Genomic DNA, 10,990 nt, shown 5'->3' on the forward strand with positions numbered 1-10,990 from the left:
GTGCTATGATGAGCCCTAATGGATATTATCATGGATATTATGTTCTGTCAAGAATGCAGACAATTGGAGAGAGACAATCTTTTCCAACACTTTTGACAAAAAAGGCGATGTGGAAATAGGTCGAAAATTACTAAAATCAGACGGATCAAGATTTGACTTTAGAAATGGCCGAATCACTGAATGCTTAAGGCATGATGGGATAACACCAGATCTCAGCGAGTTATTGATGATCATCAAAACAGCTGGACCAATCACACCTAACACCTTTCTAAAGAGATGAGTTGACATAAAATCCACTGGAGAGGTTGACGGTTTTAGTTTTAAAATGAACTCCATCAATTTATCAAGATCCATTGGATAAAAATTAGTTAACTGAGCATTGTCAGCCACCAAACTGGAAGATTCAGAGGCATAGTAAATACTCGGAATAGATGCATATAAAACCTGAATCTTACAGTCACAAATCTGGAGGGAGGACTCAAATGCAGAGTGAGTGTTTAACAGATTTATTGAGACAGACTTGTAGACAAGGCGAGAGATGGAGAGGAGAGGGGTGAACACAGTCCAAACACTAGGCAGGGAAAGACTTGGGAGACAGGCAGGCCTTGGTGATCGGCCACAGAGTCCAGTCCAGGAAGGCAGACCACCAGAGAGCAGTGAGGCAGCGAAGTAGGAGGCCAGAGGTAAGTAGTGGTGACCTGACACTCTTCACCACTCCACACTCGGGCTGTATCAGGCACCGCACAGGCCTAACAGCGTGGCAGACCCGGGAAGATGACCAATAGCTCAGCCTGCAAGTCAGAACAGGGCAGGACTAGACTGGGGACTGACAAAAACCTTAAAATGAACAATCTGGCTGGGAGAATTCAGGAACACGATGAATAGAAGTGATAGAAAACACGCACGTTGAAACAATGAACGGACAACACGAGAGGCAGGGAGCACAATATAACTGGGCAGAGAACAGGAGGAACAGGTGACAACACTCAGACAAACGAGGGGGGAACGAGAGTGGCAGGTGACGGCACTCAGCCAAAAGAGGACTAAACAAGGGGGCGTGGCAACAGGAAACAAGGAGGCAGGACGAAAGAAGCACATGGCAGACAACAACAAAGATAGAGCCATGTGCTCACACATACAACGCAAACATGAAATGGAGACAAGACAGATGAGGCAGGATCCTGACACTTACTCCTAACAAAAGTCTAAAAACTTTGTGCACAACTCAGGGTTAGCATTAGGAAATTATGATTTCTTTGGATTAACCACTTTATCAAAGGTATTAAACAACACTTTTGGATCATGTGAATCTTTAGATATAAAATCTGAAAAATACAAAATTTTAGCTGTTTTAACAGCACACTGAAAGGCCGACAGACAGTTCTTAAAAATATCCTTGGATCCTTTTAACCTATCTGATTTCCATTTACGTTCTGCTTTACGGCACTCCCGCCTAAGCGCCCGGGTATGATGGTTGAACCAAGGGTGTGAACTCGATTTAAAGACTTTTGGTTATAGTGGTCAATAGTATGTCCATGTGTATGTGTAGGTCCATTAATATGTTGGACGAGGTCAAATGAGTCGATGAATTGTACAAACTCCTTCACCAGATAATGGGAAGGGCAACATACATGAATATTAAAATCACCCAAAATCAGTAATTTATCCACAGTGGGAACTACATTAGACAGAAAAGACCCGAACTCATGAAATAAAGTCCTTATTATGCTTGAGAGGTCTATAAATAAGGGCACAAATCACAGGACAAGAAAGTTGCATTCTTAATAACTGCAGCTTAAATGTAGAATAATGATGAGTGAAAGGTACAAGCCTACATTTAAATTAAAAAAAAAAACTGTGGTCAAGCCTCTACCTCGGCCCACTAGTCTCGGAGAATTAAAATAATCACAATCCTCTGGTGTTAAGTCAGCTAATGAATCCAACTCACCAGCGTTGAGCCAAGTTTCCTTCAAAAGTAAGAAGTCCAAGTCTTGTGATGTAAAAAAAAAAAATCATTTAAAATAAACAATTTGTTACAAATGGATCTTGCGTTTGGATCTTGGCCAGTATCCATGGGCAAATCCGCTGGTTTAACGTATTCCAAGGACCGAAGGTTCTGAAAATCTACACGCCTCTTGGCGTAGCGATGTCTTAACAATCGGCGAAAAGGGGTCGATGTGTCTGGAAGAAGTGGAACAAGGCCGATAGCCCGCAACTCCGGTGATAACCCGCATCTCTTCAGCCTAACAAGAAGACCACTGTGCTTTCCTCTTTTTCTTAGGCACTTTTTACGATGAAGAAAGCAGCCCGTTGAGCAACAGGTAATCACAGGCAAGGTAGAAGACATCTGTGAGTTAAAGAAGTGGTCCTCAATCGGGATATGTTTGCAGCAATCCGTGGAAGAGAGACGTAATTCAAGAAGGGCTTGGCGTTCGTAAGTATGAGCAGCGGTGGTTTCTATCATGAAAAGCCAAATTGCCCACAACAATACATATAAAAAAATTGACAAAGGTGAAAGTCGACGGCAAGCCAGCAAACAAACCGGCACCATCTTGACTCAGCCCTCAGAAAGCATACACTTGTTCACATCCTTCTCTTCACTCTCTGAGGCAGAAGTCTCCAAACTTATCCTTTCTAATCATCCTTCTACTTGTCCGCTTGATCCTATTCCATCTCAAGCTCTTGTTCTGTCCAGGCTGGACTATTGCAATGCTCTCTTGGCAGGTCTTCCAGCCAATTCTATCAAACCTTTACAATTAATCCAGAACACGGCAACAAGATTCATTTTTAATGAGCCGAAAAGAACACACGTCACACCTCTGTTTATCAATTTGCACTGGCTACCAATAGCTGCTTGCATAAAATTCAAGGCATTAATGTTTGCCTACAAAACCACCACTGGCTCTGCACCCCTTTACCTAAATTAATTACTTCAGACTTATGTGCCCTCTAGAAGCTTGCGTTCTGCAAGTTAATGTTACTTTATTGTTCATCCCAAAGAGGCACAAAATCACTTTCACAGATTTTTTCATTAAATGTTCCCTCCTGGTGGAATGACCTGCCCAACTCAATGCAAGCAGCTGAGTCCTTAACCATCGTCAAGAATCGGTTAAAAAACATCTCTTCCATCTTTATTTAACCCTCTAACTTTAGCACTCTCTATTCTAATTCTATTCTTTATAAAAAAAATAAATGTGCCTAAAGTGCAGTGTGTTTTTATGTCCATGTTTAGAAGTCTGATGGCTTGAGGGAAGAAGCTCCTCCTGAGCCTCTCCATTCTAGCCATTAGGCTGTGGAAGCATCTGCCTGATTGTAGCAGACTGAACAGTGAATTTCCTGGGTGGGTGCAGTCTTTGAGGATCTTAACAGCCCTAGCTTTGCATCACCTGATGTGGATGTGATGCAGAGAAGGGAGATCAGTTTTGCAGGTATGCTCAGTTCTGGATTGAGCAGTACCCATACCACAATGAAATGTACTGAGCCAGTATACTTTGTATAGCCCCGATATAGAACATTTTCAGGATCACAGGGGAAACCTTTCTCTGTAGTCTCAGATGGTACAGAGTAGTCTGACTTTTTTTATTATTATTTGGGCATAAATTAGGGGTGGAACGGTTCTTGGTAAAAAAAAATTGAACCGTACGGTTCTCCACACATGGTTCGGCACGCGCTAGGACCGCCGTTCAACTGAAATCTGACAACGCATTTGTAATAGGGTTTGTTATAAATAACACGTAAAACAAACAGGGTTCAGCTATTGTATGTTTCTGTTGATGGATGCGCTTTCTGGCTTCCCAATACATTACAACAACAGCGATGAAAAAACTCTTGTTCAATGCGAATGGCGTATGCTGAAATATGTCATTTATTCCGTCACACACCCGGAGAACGAACAGTATATAAGAGAGTACAGAACAAGAGTCTGGAGATTACTCTGCAGAGTTCTCTCAGGTTTTATTGTCTCAGAAAATAAAATCTCTTCAAAACTCCAAGACTCTGAGAAAGATTCTTCACAATAACGGCAGAAGCCACCACACAGACTGCAACGGTTAAAGTTAAAAATCATCAAATGTGTTCTACTGAAGAAACAAAGTCACCTACATCTTGGATGCCCTGCGGGTAAGCAGATAAACATCACATTTTCATTTTTGGGTGAACTATCCTTTTAAAACTAGTGTTGTCTGAAACAAAATAGCAATACGTTAATGTTAAAGGTTGTCCTATAAGAAGTTACCATAACAGGCCTTTAAAAACCTAAAGCACATGAGGTCTAGAGGAGTTTTAAGTCAAATCAAATTAGTTTCATAGCACAACACTGCAACTCATTATCTTGTAATAATGGGCACAATGTACACTACAGCAATTCAACAGCCTCTATTTTTAACTAAGAAACAGCAACAAAAGAGGAACCCCTTGGTTTATGCAGGGTGAAACATGCATTTGATGTCATGATTAGAATAGATTAAGAATAGGTAACTATGGAGAAAGGTTTCGAAAAGTAAGCCACCACAATAGCGCGCGCGCACAGGTGAGACCTGAACAGCACATGTTGATATCTGTGTTTAAACTAAACTCATGTAAGCTTTGCCAGTTTAAACATTTAAGAGCCAGAGGACGCGAGCTCGAGCGCAGTGAGAAGATTTGTGCGTGCGCTCATCCGAAGCGCGCAAACCTGCGCCTCAGAACGCGTGCAAATATTAAGCTCTCTCTGAATTATTGTGTTTGAATGGACAAATTCAGACAAAAATTATGTCAAAATGCCCATCTTGGTAAGTATCCTATAGCAGACGTAGCCGGCTGAACGTACTGGATCAGTGTACTGGATCAGTGCACAGGATCAGTGCATTCTCTTAAAGTGACAGCACTTTCTTAAAATCAATTATACAGCAACAACAAGGAAATAACTCACTGCTCTTGATTGAATAGCTTTTGTAACTTTAATAAAGATTAATCTTTAATTTATACAGTCAAATATGCAATGCTGTTTTACATTTGATTACTTTATTCAATTTCTGTGCCTAAAACTAATGTTAGACCTACCTAAAAAACCTGAAAATCACTATATTTGATTTGTACCTTTACTCTATTGTATTTATTTGTGCTGTTGCTTTTAGTTTGATAGATTATTCTTATTTTCTTTATTTTAATTTGACACTATAGTTTGTCCCTAAACATAGCACATACCGAAACCATGATTCTAAAACCGTGATACAAACCGAACCGTGAGTAAGTTGAACTGTTCCACCCCTAGCATAAATGTGATGAGTCCAGGTCAGATCCTCAGTGATGTGCACACTGAAGTATTTGAAGCTGCTCACTCTCTCCACTGGGATCCCATCGATGATGAGTGGGGTGTAAATCCGTTGCTGCCGCCGCCTGAAGTCCACAACCAGCTCCTTGGTTTTGCTGACATTCAGAGAGAGACTGATGTCAGTTTCTCCACCTCATCAAGGTAGGCAGCCTCGATGTTGGAGATGTGGCCCATCACCACTGTATCATCCACAAACATGATGATAAAAGTGGAGCTGTGAGAGGTCTCACAGTCATAAAGGGAGTAGAGCAGGGGACTCAAAACGCATCCCTGTGAGGCTCCTGTAGGGTAGATGATGTTGGAGGTGGTTTGGCCCACCCTCACTACCATAAGTCTGCATGAAAGAAAGTCCAGAACCCATTCACAGAGGGGGGCATTCAGTCCAGGGTCCCTGAGCTTGGAGACCAGTCTGTGGGAGACTATATTGTTGAAGGCTGAGCAATAGTCTATAAACAGCAGCCTCACGTAATTCCATTTATTGTTGTCTGTGTGGGTGAGAGTGGCATGCAGGATATTGAAGACAGCATCCTCAGTAGGCCTATTGATAGTTTTCACGTGATGTCACACCCTTATAGGAATGCCCACCTGGAGGGCAAAACTAAGCTTTGCTCCACTGACCGCCAGTTATTTTTGTGCAGTTTGCATTGAGTAGTAATGTAGTAAAACACAGATATTAAAAGGTGAAATTCAGTGTGACGAGAGGGGTGGGGCCGAGAGCCATGGGAACGGAGCAAGGCCAGTGGAGTAAATGCTAATGCGCGACACCTGCGCCACTCCCCGGTCTCGAGTCCCACGGAGGAGCGCCGGAAGGATAAAAGGAGGTGTAAGGCCTCTGCTAATATCGCACAAATGAACGATTGAATCCCCGCATTCCACCGGAAAAACTAAAGACTCTCTTCCCCAGCTATCTGCGGTCGTAAAGAAGATCAATGTTCAACAAGGCACCTAATTGTCTGGACTTGTTTCCGGTCAAGGCCTGGTCCTTATCCCTTAGGGGGGATCTGTACTGCTTGAACTCTAACTCAAACTAGGATACAAACTATCTTTGTTTTACGGGCTTTCAGGGACCAGATGGGCAGTGTAACGTTGACCGGCTTCAGCATAAATAAACCAGCTAATAAACAACAGAACAAAGAACATGGTATCTGGAAATATGACCGTTTAACGTATAAATTGCTAAATCCGATAAACAGAAAGTGACAGATTAAGAGCTCCCTGTCTAAGAGAAGAATGGCAGATATACATGCGTGACTATAACATGACGTTTGACCATCTGCTTCCTGCCCTTTCTGAAACCCTTACAAACTTCTCTTACAACAAAAGAAACAGAACCTTGCATGACGATTTTAAAAGACAATCGTTTAAAACTCACAAGTAGTGAAAATTTATCCACTGTATGTATTATTTCGTATATATATATATATATTTGATGTGTTTATTGAAACCATGATATCTTAATCTTTGCCTTATAACTTTTCCTTTTAGTTATTACGATTACTGTGTATGCAAAATACCTGTTGTTTGAGCTTGAATGAAAGCTTATTTTATGTGAGAAACTTTGGTATGAATGAGAAGTGAGAAGTATGTACAATACTCACATTAGGAAACTTTATAAAAGTATCAACCAAATCTTCGCAAAGATTTTTCTCCACAAAATAAATGGGAGACTCTTGTTAATGTATGCATGCTCCGCCTTGCAAGAAGTCTATTGGAAGATCGTGCCGTGGGATGGCCTTAGGCCGCGGATCAAAACCCCAATGCAAGACAGACGGCTTGCTTGCTTGCTTCTTCGCTTTTCGCCGTGTTAGAAGCACTCCAACTTGTGCTCACATGCTTACCATCATAGCGATCGGTCATCTAAAACTCAAACACTTCAGTTGAAACTTCGTGATCGTCAGAGATCTTCAAAGAACTTAAAGTCTTGCAAACTCAGACTTTTTCAGAAGAACTGCTCAAGCCTCTGCGTCATCCAGAAACCAACCAATCTCCGGAAGGGCTTCCCCAAAGGGACGCCATCTGACGTCATCTCAGTAACTAATCAACAATGGAATTCCCTCAAGCAGCCAAACCAGGAAACTCAGCTTTTCAGCTGTAACCAAAAAATGCAAGTACAAACAAGGTCTACTATCTGCTGAAATAGGTGCTGAACCATTTAAGCAGTAAACGTAAGACAAACCTCTGCTTTGTGATTTTCTCAGGTTGCAAGTAAGAGAACTGTAGCGAATATCTTGCTAAAACTTTGGGCTTTCCTCAGAACTCCGTTAACATAATTTTCATTCTTCAGAAACTGTATGTATGTGTGTGTATGTGTATGTCTTAGCTTAGGTCAATGTAATTTAGAATAGCCAATAAATTCGTGTTTTATTTATAAAGAATCGTTGTCTGGTGTCGTATAATTTTAAAGTCAAACCTTACCAAGATCACATTACCTCGCTAGGAGCTTACAAATTATCATAATTGTATTGACCTGTGGCCAAGGAAAATACACATAGTCAGATTGTTAAGATACACGGACATTAACGTCTCGCTGGACGACCGTTGATAAGGTGTAAACTATTCAAATTTGAAATCAGTTCTAATCAGGTGGACTTCGGATTTTCAGATTCGAGTCCTCTCAAAACCTGAATGAATTAATAATAATTAATTCCCTAAGAAAAGTAATCAGACATTACAGAGGAGTGATGACAGTGTTGGACGAGAGAGGACCAGGCCTGGATTTTATTTTGTGTTTTGTGTGCGGCAGTCATCCGCGAGGGGTTGCCGCTTTACTTTCGTTTTTTTGTTTGTTTATTTTATTAAAGTTTTGTTTAAATGTTCTCCGGTTCCAGCCTCCTTCTTCCCGAACTACGAACTTTGTTACATTGGTGCCGAAACCCAGGAGGAATGAGGGACATGCTGCCAGAGATCCCTCGCCGCTTTGGTGAATCCGCGTGCCATCGAGCATGGCGGAGCAGTCTGCCGCCATGGACGCTCGAGGCGGTGGGCTGGAGTGAGTTGCTGGGGGGTGGATGAACTCACTGCCGGCCGCCTGGGATGTGGAGGGACGGCTGCCGTCCATAAGGGAGCGGAGGAGTCGGAGGTATGCTGCGGCCGCCGTGATCGGCTCTCCTGGAGGGGGGAGGGGGGAGTAGAGTGCAGTCTTGTGAGTACCACCCAGGCCTGCGAGGGGCGATGGGGTTATGTGACGAGAGGGGCAGGGCCGAGAGCCATGGGAACGGAGCGAGGCCGGTGGAGTAAATGCTAATGCGTGACACCTGCACCACTCACCGGTCTCGAGTCCCACGGAGGAGCTCCAGAAGGATAAAAAGAGGAGTGACAATAGTGTTGGATGAGAGAGGACCAGGCCTGGACTTTATTTTGTGTGCGGCAGTTGTCCGCGAGGGTTTGCCGCTTTATTTTCATTTTCTGTTTGTTTATTTTATTAAAGTTTTGTTTAAATGTTCACAGGTTCCCGCCTCCTTCTTCCCAAACTACGAACTTTGTTACATTCAGTAAACAACTTATTGATTATGTATATTTTGTACAGGCAAGCAGATGAAGCCAGAATATAAACATTATGTGCAAAGTTTCACGTTAAATCGTTTCCAATAGAAAACCATTAGAAGGAAAACACTGAACCATTAAGCGGATTGCATTCATATTCAGGCCATCTGCTTGCCTATGTAAACTATGCATCATTAATATTTATTTGTTTATTAATAAATAAGCATTAATTAATTGACAGGCTTGTCCTGCAGTTCTACGGATGTTTTGCCCTCCAGGTCTTCGAGTCAGTCACATGACTGAAAGCTATGAATTGGGGTGAACTGGAGTGGATGGATTCTTGATAAGCCTTTCAAAGATCTTCATAATTAGCGATATTAGTGCCTAAACAGTCATTTAGAATCAGAATCAGAATCAGAAGAGCTTTATTACCAAGTATGTTTACACACACAAGGAATTTGACTTGATGAGAGGAGCTTCCAGTGTAGAAGAATGTACAAACATAGTGCAGACATACATGATAGTGCAGACATACATAGGAAGAACACAGTAGGCATGTAATATAAAACTAATGTAAAAATATAAAAAATAAATAAAAAACATTAAATAATGTACTATATACAGAAATAGAAGTATAGGAAAAAATGTAATTGAAAAAACTGTTCTTGTGCCTGGCTGTTCTGGTGGTCAGTGCTCTGTAGCGTAGACCAGAAGGCAACAGTTTGAAGAGAGAGTGGGCTGGGTGTGAGGGGTCCAAGGCGATTTTTTTTGCCCTTTTCCTCACTCTGGAGATGTAAAGATCTTGGAGGCTGGGCAGAGGGGCAACGATAATCCTCTCAGCAGTCCTGACTGTCCGTTGTAGTCTCTTGATGTCTGATTTTGTAGCTGAACCAAACCAGACAGTTATGGATGAACACAGGACAGACTCAATGGCAAAGAAGAACTGTTTCAGCAGCTCCTGTAGCAGGTTGAATTTCCTCAGCTGGTGAAGGAAGTACAACCTCTGCTGGGCCTTTTTTGCAATGGAGTCTATGTGAGTGTCCCACTTCAGGTCCTGAGAGATGGTGGTGCCCAGGAACCTGAATGACTCCACTGCAGCCACAGTGCTGTTCATGATGGTGAGTCCGGGGTTTTTCCAAAAATCCACATATTTTGGCAGTTCACGGGAGAGATTTGATTTGTTAAAATCTCCAAGAATTATTCAAATAGAGTCTGGGTACCTTTGGTCCATTTCAGTTATTTGTTCAGCCAGCTGTTGCATCGCAGCACTCACGCACACGTCCGGAGGCACGTACACATTCACGAGAATGAAAGAGGAAAACTCCCGCGGCGAGTAGAAATGTTTACAGTTTATGATGAGTGCCTCTAAGTTAGGACAGCATTCCTTTTTCAGCGTTGTTACATCTGAACACCAACTTTCGTTGATGTAGAAACACAATCCACCACCTCTGGTTTTCCCCGTTAACTCCGCGATGCGATCTGCTCTCGGATCTGATCTGATCTTTTCTGATAGGTAAAAGAGCTTATTGTTTTTTGGCACAGGAACAGTGATAGATTTTTTTAAAGCATGTGGGGACCACTGATTGAGCAAGGGACTCATTAAAGATGAACATAAGCCAGCCAGCTGATCAGTGCATGATGGCAATGCCCAACCAGGAATGCCGTCTGGGCCGACTGCTTTTCTGATTTTCACACGCTTCAGAGCCTGAAACGCATAAAATGTGTTCAGCTCGTTGGCTAAAGAAGAGTTAGCTCTCACCAGTGTATTACGCCCTCTGGCTGGATGTGTTGGTAAAGGTTTGGCATTACCTGTCTAAGGTTAGCTTTATTAAAGTCTCCAGTCACAATGATGACAACGTCCAGGTGGCTGTTTAGACAGACACTAAGTGCATCATGGAGCTTAGACAGGGCCATATCTGAGTCAGTTTGTGGTGGGATGTAAACAGCTGTGGCGATGACTGCTGTAAACTCACGAGGCAGGTAGAAGGGGCGGCACATGATCGTTAGGTGCTCCAGATGAGACGAGCAGGAATGCGACAGAGTGGTGATGTTCCTAGGGTCACCCCACCACATCTGGTATTGCCTGTCCATCTGAAGAAGTTATCAGACGGTGTTACAACTTTGTCTGGTACTGAGGGCGTCAGCCATGTTTCGGACAGGCAGATAATATTGCAGTCCCTTATGTCCCACTGGAAT

Source organism: Sinocyclocheilus grahami, unplaced genomic scaffold (assembly GCF_001515645.1).
Source record: "Sinocyclocheilus grahami isolate Dianchi unplaced genomic scaffold, SAMN03320097.WGS_v1.1 scaffold1599.1, whole genome shotgun sequence".
NCBI lineage: Eukaryota > Metazoa > Chordata > Actinopteri > Cypriniformes > Cyprinidae > Sinocyclocheilus > Sinocyclocheilus grahami.